The following is a 23,332-nucleotide window of genomic DNA, read 5'->3' on the forward strand; positions in this document are numbered from 1 at the left end:
ATATCGCCCCGTTTGTAGATTCACTTCAGGATTTACGACTCCTCCTGATAACAGTCCACTTTTGATTTGCTAGAAATTACATTTACTGTATATACCTGTAGGGGTGGACTCAATGACATGAAATGACAAATACACAAAGTTTCACCTCATAATAAAATGCTATAGTATGGTGTAGGGCTGCAATTAATGACTATTTTCATTATTGAATAATCTGATAAATATTTTCTTAATTAATTGAGTAATCACGTAATCTATAAACATATACAAAATAATACTGACATGGTCGCCACAATCTCCATTGAGCCCAAGGTTATGGTTTTTCAATCTAAAACCTAAAGATATTCAGTCTACCATTACAGAAAACAAAAGAGAGTAGCAATTGCTCACATTGAAAAGTTGGGGATTTATTACATCACTATTTGTTCAACCAATTATTTTGTTGATTAATTGTTTAAAAATAGTGCCAGGTCCATCTTTGCTAGTTTTTTTTTCTCAACTAACCTAAATATATTCAATTTAAAATTACAGTATATAAAACAGAGAAATACAGCAAATCGTTATATTGGACAAGCTCAATGGTGTTTTTACTTGAAAATTGACTTTAATGATTAATCGATTATCAAATAGTTGCCGATACTTGTCTGTTGAGCCACTAATTGATTGCTTGACTAATCGTTTTTAGTCTCTAGTAAGGTGCTTCCTATTTCGTCCAACTGATGGGCGTCTTAACTTCGCCTTAACTGTACAAATTGACACCGTCTCTGTGATTGAATCCACGGATTGATTATGATTATAAATGTTGCTCTTCTTGATGCTGATGTGATCCTTTAGTCTCAACATCTATCTACAGATGCCCATGTTGACCGGGACAGACTCAAGTGACTGATGGACAGGATGACTGAAAGACTAAGGATCTGGACAACACTGAAAGCATAATGATGTTCTTAGATCTTGTTGAGGCTGATGATATAGCTGTCTTGATATCGCTTCAAAGCCAGCAGGTGAATATTCATGCCGTCCTTGGTTCTATGTGGAACCTCCTGAATTCCCAAGAGAAAGATCAACGCAGTTTTTCAAAAGGTTACCCTTAGTCGCAAAACTCCAACCTTCCAAGTATTTTATCAAATGGTGCATGAAGATAATAAATTGAGTCTGGCCCAAGAGGGAAAAGCAAGTGAGACCTTTCTGTATTATTTAAAAAATACTTTCTATAATTCACCAGTTAAAGTTTCTGGAGGTTAAGGAGCGTAAAATATGATTGACATGATTTTTTTTCTTGAAACTTTCATGGAAGAGCAGTCAGAAAAGATAAAACCATTGTCAGCACACAAAATAACTGTCGTCTCAGTCCAATAGCTGCATTGTTAGAATGGAGGCGAAGGGAAAACAACACATGAAAGAGGGAGAATCCCTCCTAAGACTGTTATGACGCTGCTCTGTGTACACCTGCGTCTTGTGGATTTGAAGAGGAAGTCGTTTCTGGTTTAATATGCTTTGAGATGATTTTGTCACAATGTTCCTCTAGTGGATTATAGTTATTCAGCAAGGTGTTCATTACAAATATTTACTGTCTAGTTGAAGTTTGAGTGCTAAGAGTTTGACAGGAGCCATGTTTTGTTTAAGAACAGTTTTACAGTATTGTGTTAACTTCATTGCAAAGTAAAACCCGTCCAATGGGGACTCGTATGTAAGAAGAAGACAAAGAAAAACATGACAATACGGGTAGAGTGGTCACAGTGGTGGATGCCTGACTAATGCCTAGTTCACACTACACGACTTTAGACGTTATGTTCCACTCCCAACAGTTTTTAGAGCCCCCCGACACAAGCCCCAGATCAGAGGCAAATTGGCGTTGGCTCGCTGCTCGCACATCGGCACTCAAGTGTCATGTGTGAACTGCTCAAAGACGTGAGCCGAGAGTCTCGCCGACGCTAGACTCCCAATACAGGAAGTTGTGTAGTATGAGCAGTACAGCGACCTGACGACTTTGAAAGTCTTGTAGTGTGAACTTGGCTTAAAGCTTCAGTAGGCAACCATTTTTTGGCATCATTGGGCAATGACTTTGACCAATCACAGGTCATTTCAGAGAGAGAGTGTTCCTATTGGCTGTGCTCCAGACATGTGAGCGTTGCTTGGTATTCCCTCAAGAGTTCTCAACATGGCTGCTGGGTCACAAACTTTCTCATTTTACTACTAAACAGTACACTACAAGATGATTCTGAAAACATGTGAGGTGAGAAATAAGCATTAACGTAACATAATATTGATTAGGCGCTGCCTAGTTTGACCGCTTGGTCGGAGATCCCGAGTGATTGACAGCCGGCTCTCATGGACGGAAGTTGGACGGCTGACCCCAGATCAGCTCTGACTGGTTGTTTTCCTCCGGTCTGTGAAATCTTGCAGATGCCGTAGGAGCACCGGAGGACACAGAGGCACATGATTTTTTTTCAGATTACCTGTCTCATGCACTACTGTCAGGATATAACGAACGTCTTATAAAAATAACTTTTTTATATCATATTTGCTCCAATCTCGCCTACTTCAGCTTTAAGTCAAGGTTAGGTGATGGACAATCTTAGAACCCATCGGCTATCGGTCTGACAACAGATAAACCTCTGGGGTCATGGGGCTATATTTCTGGGGCTCCGGTGTAGCCAGTGGATATCCGGGCCAAGACTTCCTTTTTCGTGTACTGTTCATTGTTACAGTCTGATTAGCAACTTGAGACGCAAAACTGGAGTTGGAATTGAGAGATGACGTGTGAAACCGGATTGTTTCACATGTAGCCAGTTTACAAGCTAATTTTAAACCAATGAAATGCTAAATCATTGATCATAGACGATAGCCGGTGGGTTCCCCGATTGCATTCCAGCCAATGTGTTCGGCCTCTTTTGCAAAGCCTGCTCGAACGTGGTTGGTAAATACTACTCGGACTACAAACGGCAACCAGAATGCTTCTGATGCCAAAATCTTGTCCCATTGTCTACAGATTCTACATGTGAACGCAGAATCTGTTATAGAGATTAGATGATGGGTGACATTTTATTTTGTAAACAAGAGAAAATGGCTTTATCAAATAATCCGGTTTATGTAATCGACAACACGATCTGGGTCATATAATGTTATGATTCTGTTTTGGTTCTCCAAATGCAAGCATAAATCTCTATCAATATCCTCTCTTTACAGAATATAGCGTTGTTTACGCTGCACGAAAAAAGCTCTTCATACTGAGGTCAGCTTCAAATGTTTGGAAGAAAGCAAACTTTTGAGATGCTATTTATGAACTGTGTTCCTCCCACATGAATATCCCGCAGAGTTCTGTCGCAGGCAGATTAAAGACATTGATTCACAACGGAGGAGAAGGGTAAAAATAAATGCATCACATAATATTAAGTCAGGGGTGGCGCAAGAATCACTGCGCAAGAGCATATCTGTTTGTTCATCACATTTAGTTTCACTCGATGGGCCCAATCTGTCCCCCTACAGATGGCTCGAGCAGAGGTTTGGCCGGGTAAACGGGTGCACAGGGCAGGTGGATTCAATCAAGCCGTCTAATGGAATGTAAATCTAAAAGGCACCAGGACCCGGGGATCACGTCCTGCGTTTAGTCATGCCCTTCGCATGGTGGCTAAGTGCAGGTGCACATCAGATGACGCCCCAGTGACACGGAGGGAGGGAGCGATCATCTGCATGCAGAGTTGAACAATCGAACCAGAGAAACTACAGGGAGGTGAGATCATAGTAGGGATCATTCAAAACTTGTGTGAGCCGGTGCATGAGAAAAACAACCTTTACTACTTTAGTGTGCCTCCCTCCAAACTGTGGCTTCTTCATTATTGTTCTTTGAGGTGAAATGTAATTATCCTCTCTTTGGCATGGAGGCTCCAAGTGATCCAGAGGTGGAAGTAAGCCAGCTCGATGTGGATCAGGCACACCAGCCTCAAGGAGGCCTTTGCCGACTTCAGCCTTTATGTGCTACTGAATATTCCTGCCCACTTCAATACCCCAGGGTTGTATCTGTTTATCCTGCAATGCTGATAGCATGGCATCGGCGGGAGCGAGCGCAAGACAGAATGGATGCCTCTCTGATGTTGAAATGTCTACACTGAAATGTCTACATTTAAGGCGGTGCAGCTGTGGCACAGAGCACCTAATGTGGCATGGATGGAGTGCTTAGCTGCATAGCTAAGCACACATATCAAGTGGGGTAAGAGGCGGAAGCTGAGCCTGCGAGACATTTACAAGATAAATATTACATTCTAGACAAGAACTCTGCATTCGTAGGACGTAGGCGGCACAGAATGTTTTTTCGTAGTGGCATTTCTGTCGGAAGAATGCCGGGGTCGTTATACATCTCCGCAACCACGCTGACACGAGTTGTCCTGTTTCTGGAAGTGGAAGATTCGCCGTATGGGAGATCTTTAGTTCTGACTAAATCTCAGCCACAATGAAGTGATGGAGAGACACTGTTAACCGACAATGTGCGTCTATGGATTTTTTTTCCCCAGTTGCATTCTGCTGCAGGCTACTATTCTGTGGGTACTTACATACTTGGTACTGTAGTGCATTATGAAGCTCAGCTGTTTTTGATAGTGTCTACATTGTATTATATTTGGCATCCCAATCACTTGTTCTTTACAAGATTCATTTATAGCTTTAAATCTTAACCACATCTCTGCACTTATTTTTTGTGATTTTATAACATTTTAGGTGAAAATGTGATAAAGTGATGCTGTATTTCTATGTGTACATTGCTGTAAATGTGTGCAGTATTAAGATTGGCTTTACATCATGTCTAATTTTTTATGTAAAATCACAATTTTTGAATTAAATCTACTAACACAAGAAGTCAGTCAGCAGAGAATGCAATGATTTAGCCGTTTGACTGAGGACTAACATTTATAAAATAAAAAGCTGTTTGGTATGCTAAATCCACAAAACCAACCATTTGGACTTTAATTCTTCTTCTATTCTTCTTCTATCCATCTGAATAACTGACAGGATTTAATCAACAAGTCCAAACCGAAGAGCAGTTTGAACAAATGCCTCTGCACATACAACCAGACCATCCTTCCCTGAATTCTGTAATAAGAATAATCTATAAATAACAGAAACTGGTTGCCAAGAACAGACACCTGTTATGTGCTATGGTTCCTCTCTCTTGCAAAATTATTCCAATTAAATCTCCTTCAAAAATAACATTTCCATCAAATATGTTATTCTTCTGTGTACATAAGATTTCATACACTTCAAGTTATAATAATTAATTGATAATAATTGTTGTTCAGAGCTTCCATAAAACAACGACAACAACAAAAGAACTAATCCATCTTTTTAGCCTTTCTAGTGAGAGATTAGGGCTCAAAGGATATCAGTGTTAATTGCTAACGTCCTTGCTCAATCAGTTCATATCAAACTTGGTTAGGTTTATAGGCCTCCAGAGAGGCTACTACTGGGGTCTGAGACTTAGGGCCAGATTTGATAAGGCTATTGCGCCTGTTTTTCAGCCACAGATGTGACTCATTCTGCCCCAAACACACGTGTTGTATTCAGTAAATGGACATACCAGACTTGAGATGCCATTTGCATGTTATTCGTGTGAGTGTCTGCAAGGTTTGCCTCTCTCTCCAATGGGGTTGTAAGTAAATACACGAGTGCTGCGATATTAAGTTTTGCGATAATGTATCGATTCTCCAAAATGCTGTATTGATTTCTGATTAACCTCTTAAAAATCCGACATCTTGCAGTGGGACCCGGCTGCTATTCTGTCTTTTGGAGGCTCAGTTTTAAAGGTAGAGAGAAGTTATTTGTATCATATGAAACTAGAAAACCTAAGGGACTCATTGGTATCAACCATGTCATATTGTCGGGAAGGAGGCTAAACAGCGCTCCAAAGTTACGCTAAATTTTTGCGAGGAAAAATTGGCATGGCCATTTTCAAAGGGGTCCCTTGACCTCTGACCTCAAGATTTGTGAAGGAAAATGGGTTCTATGGGAACCCAAGAGTCTCCCCTTTACAGATATGCCCACTTTATGATAATCAAACACAGTTTTGGGCAAAAAACATGCAGTTTTTTGCATGTAGTACTGTTCTAAAATTGTGTATATATTGAATCGTTACCCCTGTATCATGATTTGTATCATGTCATCAAATTCTTGCCAATACACAGCCCTTCTCTCCAGTGCATAAATATTTAAGGGAAACCGCGCAACTAATAGGAGAAGACATGTAAACAGAGGTTGATTATTCATTCTGCTGTATTTATTTATCTCACACTATTTGCGATGTCAGTTTAGAAGGGAAGATTCTCCACCCCTGGAAAGGAGGTGTAAACATAGCACAGATACAATTTACAAGAGCTACTGTTGAGGGTAATGCCTATATTTAATGCACATATTAAGTATAGAGTTGCATATTACTAAAAACAATATACAAAAAATATTTTTGCCTCTTAATGTATTAATAATTATATATTATGATATATGCTGAAGATTATAATATAATTTTTTAAGTAATATTTTGATTAATAGTAGGGATGTTAATAATTAACCGTTTAACCATTAGTCGGTTATTATATTATATATATTATATATATATAATAGTAATTGTTTTTTTTCCCAGGTGGAGTTGGCCAAAGTAAATACTTCATGATCAAGATCACTACTTTCTTTTCTGACTTAGTGAACTCATAGATATTCCATCGCTGAACTGCACTTATGAGCACTCCTTCATTGGCAGAGTGTGACTGGAGGGCAGTATGAGTTGTTGTCCAGGAGCTGACTGCGTATTGAGCTGATGCCTTAAAACAGATGGTGAATACAAAGAGATTGCAGTTGCAAACTCAGTGAAAAACTCAGCGCACATTTGTGCAACATTTTCTTAGTAAATCTGGGCTTCAGTCTTTTTAAAATTAGAATATTAACTTTTTCCGGTCTAGTCTCTCTTGAACTGTATGTTCTTGATAAACTTGTAATTGTTAAATATAGTAATAATGTTCATTAAAAATTAAATTAGCCTTAGAGTAAATGCTATCATAACAAGTTGTTCAGGGTTTCAATGAAGGTCTCTTAGTTAAAGTTACTATGAGGAACTTTCAATTTGTGTTGATTTTGACGTTCCCTGAGGACAAAAGCAGTAGTGTTGAGCACCAGAGTCCCTTTAGAAAACCTCTTATTTTACTGCAGCAGGGTCTGACAGTCTGCCCAACTTAGTCCTGGATCTGGTTGTTCAGCGGGCCAACCAATACGGCCTGGGCCTCCAGCAGCATGGGGTCGGTGTTGACTCCCAGGAGGGATGGCAAATGGTCTTGTTTGATTATGTAAGTTTCAAAGAGGCATCAGTATTAAATTGAGACCGTTTCATCGGCAGTTAAAAGTTCCTCACAGGGACTTTAAAGGTAGTAACTCGGCTGGTATAAACAACAAATAACCCTGCATTTCCCCCCTGCAGTTGGAAGAAATTATCATGTCTCTTTTACGTCCTCTTTCCTGGACGAGTACAGCATGAGAGGCAAATCATACAGGGCGAACAGCGCCCAGTGCGCAATGCACCTTTTAAAGTTTTGAGGTCATTCAGGAATATGGAGAATATTATGAGCAGAAAGATTTTTGACGTTGTTCAGACTTTGATGGCAGCTGTAATGCTTTAGACTGACACGTTCCCTCTTAAGCCCGTTCATTTATTTTTACTTAAATGTGCTGTCACTCTCCACTATATGTCAATTAACTGGAGTGTCCACAAACGACCTTGGCCAACATCCAGTTTCTTAGCTGTCCAGTCTGAGCTGGAACCACGCCAGCCTCCTGTGCTTGTTGTCCTACCACAACCAGGCACAGCGTCAGGTAGGCCAGTCCCAACGCACAGTCTGAGAGCCAGCAGGCTGCCGACAGCCTATGCTAATGTCCATATGTTCGTGATTGCACTCAGCTCTTATCTCCCCTGGACACATAGCTGCTATTCAGTCATATGTCATCCAGTAGCTATCAAAACTTAGCAGGGCCCATCGGGGCTGTGATGACATCCTGCAGGATACGCATGCTCGTCCTTACAAGGTACATAGACTCATGTTCAGTCTTCAAAAGAGAAAGTATGAAAGTATCTTATATCAACCAATTTAAGTATGTGATAGTACATTTACAGTGACCTCCCTTAAGTTATATATCTTTGTTTCGCTTTTCCATTTTTACTGATTCACTGTCCCAGTCTCATCGGCCCCTCAATCTTCACTCGAGGCTAATTTTAGAAAAGTTAATTGCATGTGTGTAGCAGTCTATGTAAAATGCATTCTGGAAACTCGGAAAAAAGATAATGAGGTCCAATGAAAAGGCGGTGTGTAATTGGCAGCTTATTCACTGCGCCATGAACAAGCATGGATAGCTTAAGCATGAATGTCTGGTCCCACAGCTGCCTTATCCACTTTGATCAGCATTTACTTCTGATGTTGCATGTTTTTATATTATGTTCTAGGTATAATCACAGGAATTGTATTTAAAAAAACAATCTAATTGCTGAGACTGTTTATTTAATAAGCTTCCTACATGTGCTTTGATGTCTCTTTAGCTGCTGTATTCCTGCTGTATTGTAGCTAGATGGATTGCTGTTTGGCTCATTGCTGAGCTATTATGATTTGATACATTGGAGTGTTTCATGTTCCAGGTTATTTAACTGACTGCCTCCTCATGGTCTTTGTGCAACTTTGATACAGATGCAATTTATGATTTGCCAGTTTCTGGCACAGTGATTTTGGAGAGCCAACAAACCTGGATGGGCTTTGAAATGGAGAAAAGCGCGTGTTGTGATGAAGTATTGTGTGTAATTACTCATAAAAAGCTACCGTAATGCTTGTAAATGTGATTTGTTTCTTCTACTCCTGTTTGTGTGTGTGTGTGGGTGGGTGTGTAAAGCACGTCTTGCTACAGGTTGGGTGTTGGTGAATAGCCCCCAAGGGGATAGATTTAATTTCTTGAGGAAAGGGCCACATGCCTCTGCTCACATATGGCTTCTCTGTACGTATTACTCCCAGTGGGCCAATCTTTGCACATTCAGACCAGCAGCTTCACAGATCAAGGAACCACACACGATATTCTGTGTCATCCTTTTCTTCAGATCAAGCTTATTCCCTCTATACTTCACTCAGTCGTAAAGTGTTGTCCATAAAGATCACCAACACACCCACGCAGTGCCCATCCTCAGGTGATAAATGCCTATCATTGATCTCCATCGCGGTGTAACTCGGTGCCCACTGGAGCTGATCCCTCACTGTTATTCTTACAGCAGCAGCCATATGGTTAGCACTTAGTGCCACCTGCCTCTGGTGCTAACCAGGGGAGATGGGGAATATGATGCTGGAGGCGAAAGAGGGATTGGCGGGTTCGGCTGCAGTGAGAGCAGGAAATCACAAAGTCTCCAAACTGACTTAATGGACTTCCTCTGGTTGGCTGTGTAAGGATGGATGCTGTACCACACGGGGGCTTTGGCTCCAACTGAAGCCTTTTAGCAGTGAAGCTCACGTCTGCAGCAACATTAGCAGGTTATGTTATTCTCTACGCCTCGCTGTAATTCTGCTTCACACTGCTATTATTTAGTGTACCTTTGGCTCTCTTTTATCCCATCCTTGCCCCTAGCTCTGTGAAAAGCAAACAATTATAATACCCTTAAAGTACTGTATAAACACAGAGCACTTAAAAATGAATCATACTTATTTGCACTTCAGCTTCTTAGCATACAATTATTCTTACCAAGTGCCATCTGGTATAAAAGTCACCTCCTATCTTGGCATATTACATCTTCACTTACAGCAGGTGTATTTTTATTTCTTGTTCTAAAAACATCACAACAGGAATCTTATCTCGAAACAACATCAGTCAGCAGTAGGTGTGCTAAAAATGTTTTCTCCTTTTGCTTTTATTATGTAATCAGATAAGCTACAGAAAAGATGCATACGCTTCCATATCTTTAAATTATTCCATTGTTTTCTTCCCGTGTTTAAATGAAGATAAATCTTGCTGTCTGTATGCACTGTGAATTTTGCTGCAGACTAGGAATACATATCGTTATCTTTGCCTTACAGTTAAGAATCCTTTCCCTTAACTCCTGTTCTGTACACTTCCATTATCAGACTTAGTTATATTTACAACAACAGTCTCTCTCGTGGCTTCCCGACTGTTTTAGAGCTTGATTTTGCCCCCCTGCAACAGCGTCGCATCCCGAAATATGAGCTAAATCAATACTGGAGGCAGCGAGCTGCCAGTCAAAAGACAATATCACTTCTGTTGCATTAGCGTGCGTCAACTCCTTCATTGGTTATCAGCATCATATTGACAAATCAATCACATCTGAGAAGACAATACTGAATGTCAAATCAAAGAAGTTTCCTATTCACAAACAACTTCCCAGTGCACACACGGAGAGGGTTGCTCATCAGGCGTTGATGCTACCACGGTAACATTGAGTCATTAAAGCAGCGATTGCAGGACAATTTCTCTTTTTTATTCAGATTGAATGATATAAACCAATTTCTAATAGGCATCTCTGGAATCTCATGGCCTCAGATGTGCGTTACACTGGACAATGCTCGATATTCTGCGGCAGTAATGAGCAGAGACTCCTGGCCTCCTAATTGCTTGCTAGGCCTGTGCATGGCTCATCAGAGAAGGGCTTAATTGGCCATCACTACCCAGGCAAGCATGAGGCTAAGGCTAGCCCTGTTCCTGCCTGTGAGCTTTTACCAAGATGCTCGCTGAATAAGTAAGCAGCTCCATTTATTCTGCATTGCTGCCACTAATGAACACAGTTTAGCCCGGAGGTCTTGATCATTGTGTCGCACTCCGTCTTGGTCTTGGTGGGTTTGGTGTGTTTGTAACCGCGGTTTGCTGGTGTTGTTCCAGTGTTTGGTCTTTTTTCTTACTGTTAAGCATCAACGTAATGAAGTGCTTCCCGGTTTTGGTATTGGGGTCTCTAGTGCAAAGCTGACTCGCTGGGAGATAAGTGTCTTCAGCTGCTGGCAATCAATTTATTTGCCCTCTAATGTTGAATACGTGTGTGGAATGAATACTGAAAGACGTGGAAAGATGGAGGAGGGAGTTGAAATTGCTGTCTATGTGCATTCCTGTTCTCTCTGAGAAACGATCCTTTCAGAGGGACTTCACAACTCTTCATGGACCATTACCATATCCTGGAAAATACAATCACACATGAGCATGGAGCCTATTTCAATAGATACCCAGTTAATGTTAAAACATCAACAAAAAAAATGACATGATTTTTTTCATTTCCACACTTGAACAAATATGCATTATTACTTTTCTTACTCTGTCCTGATAAGCCAGATATCATAGCCTGTGAAAGACTGTGAGTTACAGGAGAAATATGGTCCGTTTCACCCCACACAGGTATGTTTCAGTGTCGCTTTTAGAGGTGAAAGACATTCCTGAACCTGTCCTTGGAAAAGTTGCCACATCCCTTAGAGAAAAAAGACACCCACACATAATGCAGTATCGATTGGTGCTTAAATCAGTTTGATAACAGCTTTGTCAAATCAGCTCTTTTAACAATCAGATTAGAGCTTTTAGTACAATCGATCGGGGAGGGATTTCAAATCTACAAGATGACAGTTACAGAGAAGCACAGCTAGAGCCTGGCCACCCATGAAAAGGATCTGAGGCTGCATCCACTGTTCACAATCACTTTTCTTCTACGGGGCTGCCACTATACAGAAAGACAATCTGAAAGCAATTGCTGGAACAGAAGGAATATAGCGAGGAATGATAACCAGCCTTGTGACCTCAACCAGCAACAGCTGCTCGAGTAACAAACTCCAGAGCTTCTTTACAGCGCATCACACAGATGTGGCAGCCTCATCTGCACACATCAGAAAATGAAAGTAACATTATTTTACTCTGTTGCTCCCGGACAATAGAGGACACGCAGCAGAGATCGACTTGTCAGTTGGCCACGCTTCTCCCAGAACAATACCGTGATATTGATTCTCGCAGCTGAATCTGAATTAATGTCATGCGGTGTGACATCCAGATGAAACAAATGCCACCTGAAATGCCACGTACGGCAAATAAGGACAGCCCCACAGCGGCCAAATCATTAGAAAATACCACACACTCCACTGAGGTTACCGCCATTTACACTTAAAACACAAGGTGTTATGCTGTTGCATCCATTATTTCATTATGCTGGGGTTAGCATGCATCTGGGATAAATTAAAAGTAGCTTTATGAGTCACAGCATCAGCTGGCGAAATGGAGCTGGAGAATGGAGGCATTCACTGGTAATTGCCGGTATTCTCTATATTCGATGTTGAAAGGTACTCTCTTGAGCTATAATTCTGGTTGCCAAGTCAGCGAGAGGCGACTGTGAGACTGCGCTAGCGTCTCTCCAGGGCTTCTTAATTGGCTTTGTTATTGCAGACCTGTGCAGGGTGAAGGCAGTGAGAGAGAATCCGGGCGTTGGTATATAAGATACAGAGCTTTCGACTGTGACCCTCCTCCCAGGGGCAGAGTGTTCACAGCTGCTCTCTCTGGAGAAGGTGACCTGGCTTTGGATCCCTCTCCGTGCTTCTCCCAGCGGACGCCCCCCTGCACCCATCCTCTCCCTCCCCCCTCTCGTTCCCGCCTCTCCTCTCGGAGGTCATTTTCTACATTGAGTTTTCTCCCGCCCCCCTCCTCCTCCACCTCTACCTCCTTTTTCCCAGCACCCATCCGTTTGCCCCAGCGGGGAGTCGCTAATTCTCTCCGCTCTGCAAATTTCCACACTTTTCCGGCGTGGGATGCCAACACCTCTTCAGTGCCTCACTCTGGCATCACCACCACTCCCACCAACACACTAATGCATATAAGACAAAATTCTCCACACCGGCTCGACCCCACACTCACTGGGCTTTTAAAAGTGAGAGAACAGGAGTGGCGTACGTGACAGACATAACCGAATAGCCCTGTTATTTTGGGTGCTGCCACCGAGGCATTTGACATATTTACTAACGGTGATGTTCACTGAGCAATTCTTCTGCTGACCACTCCTTTCAAAAGCTTAGGAATAAACGACTCTCTGGCAATAGCAGCGAACCCTCGGTGAATGATGAGGGAGCATGCGTCGGTGTGTGCGTGTATATGTGTGAAAAGAGAGAGGAAGCACAAAGCGGGTGGTTTACTATGTAAGGGCAACGCAATAACATGTGCAATCAACTCCCTATTGTAAGTTGTTGACCCATTTTCTATTACAGCCTATTATCATTAGTGGCCATGAAGCTTTCATTTCACTGTGTGTACCACTTTGCTTCCTTGTGTATGACGCATGCAGTATATGGGGGCGTGAAAAAACAAACCACATAAGATACATTTTTAATTGAACTTTGCAATGACATGGACTTCTAAAGAGCTTTTAAGTAGACTGTAGTGTACATGTGACTTGAATATGCAGCATTAGTCTATTTATTACTAGGAAACTGCTTTTGAGCTGTCACAAGCTAAGGCTGCCTCGCTCCTCGTAAACACAGCTTTGGAGTCCATTTGTGGAATTAAAGTTGCAAATGAGCGATTATTAGAAACAGACCAAGACAGGTCCGTCAGAAACAAGATAGCAATATTAATGTATATTAATGCCTCTAATCTTAATTTCTTGTTCAGTTTAAGCTACCCTGCATAATCATTATCATTCTAAGCTAACGAAAACACAACAATTCTTAGTTTCAGGTCATTATACACTAATGAAAACATAGTAATGAATATTATATTCCATTTATGCCAATAGATCCATTGCAATGTTACACAATGCTCCTTTAAGTGGTAGAAGCTGTAATTACTATACATGCTGGTGACAATAAACTCAGAATGATGGGCACGGAGAGTATGGCTGCAAATGGATGTCAGCATTGATATCGTGCCTCTAGTGAATACTACTGATGTGCATCAGCAGCAGTCACATCTGCGCAGTCTGAATACAGCTAGATTTCAGCTGAAAGGCGTCTCTGAATGTTTGGCTGTTCAGCTGTTTAGGGCTCTTGTTGCGGGCTGATAAAGAATCAGGACCCATTTTACAAGACCTCGCTTGTTTAGTCGGTGGAGTTTTGGTACAAGCTGGTGTTGTTTCAAAATACGAAACCTTGTTAAATAGGCATCACTGTTTTAAGCTTTTGGTTGTTTGCTATCAAATGTAACAATCCATGAAATGTCACACATTTCAAAGAATTCAGTAAATCTAACTCCGAAAACGCACTCCTTTCATTTCACATCTCCTGTGCTGTACGCTCTCTGTCTAACATTTCAAGCAAAATCCTTTTGTAATTAGGTTCCTGCACTAGAGTTCCCTTTTGTTCCTCCATTTCTACAGTGGCTTCCTCCCGCCACACCAGTGAAACCAACCACAGAGGTGAAACCAATCATCTGAAAGGCACTCAGCGAGGCCCGAAACTTGATCATGTTTCAACTAGGACACATTCATTACAAAAGCAGCATAAGTCTTCATTAATGAGTTGGAAAATGGCAAGCGATCAAATCTGTGCAACATATGGAAAGAGGAGCTAAGGAAGGACTGATTAGCTGAGTGTAGGACAAGAGGAGGGTGGTGGTGGTGGTGGAGGAGGAGTGGAGGAAACCGCTTGTTTAAGGCCTTTAAGCTTTCTGCCTTGTGTTAATCATGACCTCACATTAGCACATTGTAATTCACTTTAACAATGTCTCCCGAACAAGAGAAGCTCCTCCATTAAGACGTGCGTACCGCCGGACAAGCAACAAAAGGCCTGTTGAATAGTTCTCTGAATCACACCAAAAATTCCTTTAAATTGCTCGAGCAGCTTCAAGCGGTTATTGAATGCACCACTCTTACCCAGAGAATAGCCCTTTGTGAACGGTCTTTTGTATGAGGCCGATATTTAGAGCAGGCCAGCCTAAAAATCAATATCCACTGTCACCAGAAGAATGACATGTCTTTACTGAATATGCCAAATAGAGCAGTGCCAGATAAAAATTTGAGCCCAATTGTTTGTTTAAGAAGGCCGATCGATGTAATAGGTGTAGGGTTTCTGTGTTTGACTTCTTAAACAGAGACATTGTGTTATGTGTGGTTGAATATATGCGTGAAGTGTTGGTGATTTATGAAAGCTTTTTATAAATATATTTGATTAAAACAGGAATTAAGATAATGTACAACAAATTATGGCTTTGTGAATATTATCAATCTAAAACCTTTTCTAATAGTAGCGTGAGTAATTCATTGCTGGCTTCTTCAGTTGATCTCAAGTGTCAAAATGCAGTATCCTTAAAGTTACATTATGCACTGTTAATCAGATCTTATTTAAAGTGAATTACACTTGTTTCCTCCCAAATAAAGAGCAATTAGTGAGCGATAAAGTAAAACGATAAGTGGTGTCTTTGACACAAACACTCGAGGCGAAAGTGATTCAGTCTTGTTTTTGCAACTGTACTCGCCGTACACGGCGCTACTACCCTCATCATGAATAATCGAGGGAGTTTTTACATGGGGTTTGGTAATCCGCTCAAATGAGAAATTAAATATTCCATTTTCTTTGAGAGAATCTCCTGCATATATTTGTTATGCAGAAAGTAAATTGGTGTGCACATCAGCTCCCAGCTGTGTTGTTGTCCATGTCTGTTGAGAGAAATCACAGCAGGAGACCCCATCAACATCATGGTACTAATTTGATTTATGGCTTGGCGTATGCAAATGCATTGTTTGACGGGGGCGTATTTCTCAACAAAAAAGACGAAAAATGCTGAGAGAATAAATGTACTCCGCATTGTGAAAACTCAGGATGATTAAGCGTTTTTTAGTTCTATTAGAAGCAAGTTACACAAACACTGTACACATCAGACGCCGTCAAAACACTTTTATTCTTCTACTGCCGCAGACGGCAGCTATGACCGCTCTAGCCCGCAGTAAGCACGTCTGTAGGGAAGAAGGTTAGTATGCAGAACATGTGAAGACTGATTGCATTTTTATGCAGTGAAGCACATTAGCCAACCTTTGCCTTCCCCTCAGAAGCTATTCATATCCCTGTTTTGATTGTTAAATTCGTGTCAGGGTTTTGTTTCTTCCACAAAGCTGAAGCCATTTACTCTCAATAAGATTCAATTTTTCCTTCAGCTGAAGCTGCACAGAAAGCTGTCCAGCCTCGAGGGTCCACCTATGTCAAACGCTTGTGGGCATATCCAGCGTTTTGTCAATCTAAATACAGAGATGTATTCTTGCTTTACTGCTGCTGTGGCCTTACACTTTAATACTTATATTCTTTGCGGTTGTTTATCTTCAGACTGTTCAACATGTTTAGGTCGGTCACATTTTCCACAAAAGTTAGAGCGTTGGTGCACAAGCTGCATATGAACAAAGATTTATTCCCGTAGTAAAGTAATCAATAATATGTCAGCTAAAGTGCAGTCTTGCAGTTTAATAATAGTGTTTCTTTTGCATTAAATTGTTATTTTTCTGTGGTATTCTCCATAAAAGTCAAGATCAAAGTTTGGGGTCTTGCGTTTTAATGATACATAGTTTTAATGTACAGTCAAAGTGGAGCGGAGGAGCCAGTCTTTTGAACTTTTAAAAGAACTAATTATCTTTTTTCCTCTGACACTACACAGTCATTGTTCTTAATAAGCTGCATTGTGCAGAGGAGCTTGTTAGCTCTTACACTTTGTTGTTGCTAAAGCAAACATAATCAAATCATTTGCAGCTTCTATATGGATCATTAGCGAGTATGAAGTATTACGTGATGTAAAGTACAACCATAAAGTAGGTGCAATTGAATTAGTCAGAAACTCATCTCCCACACATGCTGACCTTTTTTATAGGTTACCCAGAAGAGGAAAGGAATTACTTTTGTCCTACTTTTAGTTTCTGTACGAGAATAATCCTGGACAGAAAGTCTTAGTGAACATGTCTATGAATATTAGTTTAGCCAGGTTTAAACAGTATTCCAAACTTCAGCTTGTCACGTTTATTCTAAGATTATTTTGCACATAATTTGCCATATTTTTCAGACTAGTGTTATAATCAGTAAGAATGCTGGGCAATTACAAAACATAGGTCTGGCAGGCTTGATGCTTGATGAGAACATGCTTCTGGAGCTAGGAGCTAATATTTGGAAGTGAATTTCAACAATGATCAAATATTAACTGTTAGTGTATCATGCTGCAATTTTCCACAACCTTTGCAAGTTCACTGATTCCATTTTTTACCGACGCGCACACAGCTGCTTTATCCACGCCACTTGCAATCCCATCATTTCCTGTGCGGCGTTTCACAGCTCCTCGCTGAAAATGGCAAGGAGGCAGTGTCACACGCCGCGCTGTAACTAAACCACATCTGGCGACGTTGCTCACGGGGACTGCCGTACTTGTTTCGCTTTTTATCACAGCAGCTCAACATTTAAGTGATGTACACACCGTAGATTGTATCACAGGAGGGGTTCATGTGAAGTATAGTTGTTGCACATTTAAGTTGGCGCAATGACTTTGCAGCAGGAAAAAGATTGCAACATGAAAGCACAGTTCCTCAGAGTGATGGTACCAATACAAAGGTGCTCTCAGTCCTGGGCTGTCGATACCGTCGTGCTCGGCTGAAAGATAAGTTCCTCCATGATGGAGCTGCATGCTCTGTGCTCCTCGGCTCGCTGGGCGGTGGGGCTTTTTCAGGACAGAGTCAGTGAGTAATACCGCATGCTGGCTCTCATTGCAGCCGATTACTTATCTATTGATTGAAGCCAGCGTTGTGCAGATGGATGCCTTTAGAGTGTGACAAGTGCTTTAACAACCCCGGAACCTAATGCTCCTTAATGTCACTCTGGTTCCATGTTAAGTAATGTCCCATCTCTAAGTCACCAGGATTCACTCACGGTCAATCCCGGCAACGGAAAAGGAATCCATCTTGATTGGTTGTCTTCAGGCCAAAAGATCTATGGCCGCAATTACATGTAGCCACTCCTCGCTGCAGCTGGTGAGATGTAATAAATAGCATTAAGGACCGTGAAAATCCTTTAAATACACTTTCCTCCTTCTCTTCCTGCTTGACAGTTAGAAAGAGCAATGAATTCCCAGCGATCGTTGGAAGCAGAACGCTGTTTCTACTGCTTATCACTTTCACTTAAGCTGCTCGGGAGATTCAGTCTCACATGCACTCAGATTGTGTACACACCCTGAAACACACACACACCCCATAACGCGGTGCTAGCCTTTTTATTGTTCATACCAGGCAGGGGATAAACCACAGTGCACTGCAGCACCCGGCTCTTTGTCCTGTTGACGGCTTCTCTCACATGAAAATGCACCTCGAGACAGCGGAGTGCTTTACTTACTGATGTACTCCTGCATTTGGACATTTGAACCAAACATTTGCTTTGCCTCCTCCTGTCAGATTCTGGCACTGGTCCATCACAGCTTCCTAACAAGTAGCCTCGGGCGAGCCAAGTCAATCAGTTGTTTAATCTCAAAATGTCAAAGGCTGACACAGCCAGATGAACGTTTTAAAGGGAATCACGACTCATCTGAAACATATGTTTTTATATCAAGTTGTAAAGCAGCCTGAAATGCACTGGCAGTCCCAGCATTTTATATGTTGGAGCCGGAGCCATTACTGATGGTTGTGCAGTTTGCACCAACGGAGCTTCTATCGAGTTTATTTCTCAGATTTCGGCTGAATTTCAAACATAATCATCAAAGGCTGGACAAGCCTGCTGCCTGCATTTTTCATGTGCTGTCTGAGAAAACAAATCATACGTCTTCTATTTTATAGCTCTAAGTTGACCTTTTTTTTTTCTCCTCGCTATGCTTTGCATAGATAGATGAAAACAGACCTGGTGACAAAGCAGAAGGGGCCCGTTATCATTTTGGATGCTTTAGCCTCAAAAAACATTTCCATATACCAAGGGCATCCACACCCAGAACAAGGAGCTTTTTCTGCCTTAATCTCTGTCTCTTGCTGTCAGCAGCACCACAGCCAGACACCTTATTCTCAATTCTGCAGCTTCAGTCATTGCTTAAAGCTAGGGTTGGTAATCTTAAGAAACCAGGAAGAGTACGCCAGATTCTACAAACCAAAAAACCCAGCCCAGTGTTGCCATCTCATTTCCAATTAAAGTAGCTGGCAGCACTAGCTCCAAAAGTCGCTAAATCTAGCGATAAAGTCGGCAACACTGACAGTCCGTCCATTCAGGCCTCCCTCCAAAGTCACTCCCACAAAATGATCATCATGAACGTAAACAATGAACATGGCTATTGTTAGTACTCACAGCTGTCAAGCTAGCAGCTTGTGGAAGACTCCGGTGACACACAATGAGTGTACGGGAAGAGTGCGCCGAAGTAGACAAGCAGGTAGTCCATCCAATCATTACATTCGGGCCGAATGAAATGATTGTCGGTCTTATTATAGTCCTGCAACAGTCACAGATACCGTTTTTTTTTCTTTGTTTTTGTCGGAGCATTTGATTTATTGATTGCTGTCGGGATGTAATGAGAGTTTCAACAAATATAACAAAAATGTTTTTGAAGAAGATTACCTTAGCTTTCATGTGTTGTCCTCACTAATGTTAGTCATTTCACATCTGACAAAGAAATGTTTTGATTAATTGGAGTCCCTGGCACAAAACGATTTTGCTATTTGTAACTTCAGACTAGGTATGCGTTGTCCTGTAAAAACATCTTTTCTCTTCACCAAACTGCGCCGGACCAACTGTCACTGCATCTGAATAATCGTTGCCGCTGTTTATTTTCCAATGAAGATGTCAAATCTGATGCTGTGAAAAAAAGAATATACAATGTTGAGTATTTTTATTGAACTGGCTTTGCGTTGTTAGCCCTTTTATTAAATCTTCTAATTCAAGCATTATTAATTTTCAAACAATTCTTACAGGGATTCAAAGAAGAAGGATGATATTTTTTAATCAAACATCAAAGCGGCTCATCTTCATAGCGCAACCCTTCGGCGCAGAACCCACAATAGGATTTCTGTGTTAGTTCAGGATGTTATTGCTTTCTTGTCTCGTTTTTATTTTTGGCAAGATTACAATTTCTTTCAAACTCTTTCTCACACAGTTTTGCTCACTCAAGGGTGCTTTCCATTTGCACTTTAGCAAAGCGCAGGAACAAACTCCCTCTGAGAGCGACTGGTCATCACTTAACCACAAGCTTGAGAATAGCTGGACACCGTGGCCTGTCTATAAAAGAATACAGTGATAACTGAATCTCCTGCTGAACCAGACCATTTGCCATCTCCGCTCTCTCATTTACCATAGATTCGCCTTCATGATTTCCGTCTGAAAATCAATGATTCACTCACTTTCCGAGTTGCGGCTCCTCCGAGGGTGTTGGCTAGGTTCTCCCAGTGGCAATGATTTCAATCAAGAGGCGTGTGAATTCTCGGGCCTTTCACAATAGAATGGAGCACTGTAATAAATTGGACAAATAAGTAATTTCTGTGTGGAGGATGGATTTAAATTGATTCATGTTCCGACCTCTCAGCACACATGCATTCTCCGACACATGCTGCACGTACACGGGTGTACAAACACCATACGTGCACTCTTATTTGCTCGCTGGCTCTGCAGGTGCAATTGCTGGCAAGGTTTTCCTTTCTGCTTGCATTAGTTCAGAATACCGAGAGACTGAGGCTCTCCGCGCCAGAATAAGATGGTGTAATACTAAAGGCTATTCGCACATACATACAGGCACTTAACAATGTTGACCTTTATCAACTTCAGGACTGCATTCGCAATACTTCTAGTCAGAGGGAGAGAAGAGAAGAGAGAAACAGCTAGAAAACCAGCAACCTTCAGAGACAGTAGGGAAAGGTGGGCCGTGTAAAAGCTGCTGTAAGTCTGCCAAGGATGTTGGAATGGTTTCCTTGCTTGAAATCATTCATCCCAGTAGGAAAGTAATAGCATTGCTATTCTGATTTTTAACACGTCATATCATTTAGTTTCATAGTAATGAATTTATAACAGTCATTATCAAAAGACAGTGCCAAAAGTCAAACTCCTTCTTTTGTTGGTTAGACCTCAGATCGCTGTTTTTGTATATTAATTTGTTCATTATCATTTGATTTCTATTTTTCCTTCATGATATCTAAAAGAATATGCCAAAGTCTTGAACATGTCCGCATTAGAGCTGTAAAGATCCATCCATCTGGATCAATATATTGATTCAATGATCAACGATCCAATATCATCGATGCAAAGTAAAAACATCGATACAAATCATCATCCTAAAGATATGCCTTTATTTTGAAACTCCCATGGCACGTCTGTAGTGCACCTCCACCTCCTACAGAGCCCAGTAATAAAATAGTCAAATCATATTTTAGTTGCTATTTTTTGCGAGAAATATTTGGTGAGAAATATTCAAAGTTATTCTAATCTTTGGGACAGTACCGCTGCCGCACTACTGTACACACACACCTCTACACATAACAGACAGCGATATCCCTCTGAGAATGACTAATAATAATTAATGTTCAATATGAAAAATTTACAATGTAATGGAATTATTCCTTATTTAATGGGATATTTGGGGATTTATACAGTATTATTACATACTTTTATACAACAAAAATGAAGCATGCGTAATCAATTTGGAGGTTGATTACCATGGCAACAGTCGAAGCTTCGAAGCATTTCGGTCAGCCGTAATATAAATGTAACTGATTTTGTTAAATAGACATATGATATCGTCTGATATTGATCGCAGGCCCCTGAATTGAATCAAATATAAATCGTATCGTGGCAGACTTTGTGATATCAGAAAATATTGTATCGTTGTCCAAAGAATCAATATAATATCGTATTCTGATTTGAAACTTGTGATAGTCAGCATGACCTTTATGTCAGAAACAATTGGTATTGTTTTTGAGTCAGTAGTCTGACATGTTTGTCTAAAGGGCAAGTTTGTACAGCTGGGCTAATTTTACAGCGAAAGGATGCCATGTAATGACGCTCTAATCCTGTAAAACCACTGAGAAGTGCTGGCAATTTTAATCCCATATTACCATTCAAATAAGAATGTGTTATCCAGCAGGACAGGACTAATCTTCAGTGGTAACATGTCCTGCACATGTGTACAAGCTAAAGCCTTTGCGTGTCTTGATTGGACTGTTGCCTCCCTTCCCTACTGAGATGACAGAAATCTTAGCGACATGTTGTGGATGTGGACGAGGATTAACTGAGCTGTTGAATAGACTCGCTGTGAGAACCAAAGGGAACTCTATGTCATGATGTGTTGTAAGCAAAAATGGGAGCTGTCCATGACTCACAATTTTTACCGAATATCATGCAATTTTAACGATGGATCTAAGCCTCTAGTCTTGTGCAGAAATCTTGTTGCAGGCCTGTTTTTTTTTTTTTGTATTAATGGAGGACTTGCTGCTCCTAGCCAGGTGGAAGCGAAGCAGTAATAAATGTGGCCCAATACATCATCCGCAGCACATTACAGGGGAGCTGGGGGTGATTATTCATGCCGGCAGGGGCATGAACAGACCTTTCAGGGGTTCATGGGCTCAAACTTTGAAAAGGGCGTCTCCCTCATCTTTCTCAACAGGGTAGGTAGAGTCTCCCCCGTTGGCTCGACTTACCTCATAATGAATGCAGTCAAATCCACAAGACTTGCTTGGTGGGAAATGTGCAGTTTTTGTTTTTTTGTTTTTTTTTCTCCAGCTGATTACTTGATGAGTCTGGATTGTTTATTTCACACGTATTTATCAAGGTCCTTTGTTTGTTTTCATGCACTTACCATAATCATCATTGAATTCTTTAACCTTAATCATCAGTGTCAAACGCAGCAGCGTGCAATCTGTAGTGTTTACGATGCATTGTTAACTCTTCGGACTGCAATCGTGCAGACCGTTCTATTAAGCCTCACTGAGTCTTAAATCTTAGAATTAGCTTCTCAGACGGGCGCAATCAAGACCGCAATTACTGTACTTGCAGTGAACTTTTTTTTTTTTTCTCCATCAGCCACATTCTTGGACTCAATTAAAGCCGGCACTTCTACAGTCATTTAGTCGGGGGCCAGGAAATGATGGGATTGTGAGCAGTGGGACGCGGGGTGAAGGTAGATGGGGCGTTATGTTTGGAGCAGCCTGTGTTTATCGTTTGTTTGTGGCGATCGGGGCACACACGGAGACAGATGAGGCACAACAGCTGGCCCTAATGCGTGTTGGGTAGGATCAGCCCGGCCCAGTCACAGCACATCAATAGACCCATACGTTAGCTGACAGGGAGAGCACTAAACTGCGCTCGTCTAGCAGGTGTCACGGGCCGGGCCCCAGCACAGGTGATAGAAAAATAGGCAATCTGTCTTTCTGCTGGAAGGGTACGGGGAGGGG

General features: G+C 41.4%; 1 protein-coding gene across 6 annotated transcripts in view; it reads left to right on the plus strand.

Moving 5' to 3' along the window:
- The window catches only part of unc5a (unc-5 netrin receptor A), a 286,747-nt gene that overhangs the window by 178,036 nt on the left and 85,379 nt on the right, over window positions 1–23,332 (plus strand). The window lies entirely within an intron of this gene.

Source organism: Sebastes umbrosus, chromosome 9, assembly GCF_015220745.1.
Source record: "Sebastes umbrosus isolate fSebUmb1 chromosome 9, fSebUmb1.pri, whole genome shotgun sequence".
NCBI classification, from domain to species: Eukaryota; Metazoa; Chordata; class Actinopteri; order Perciformes; family Sebastidae; genus Sebastes; species Sebastes umbrosus.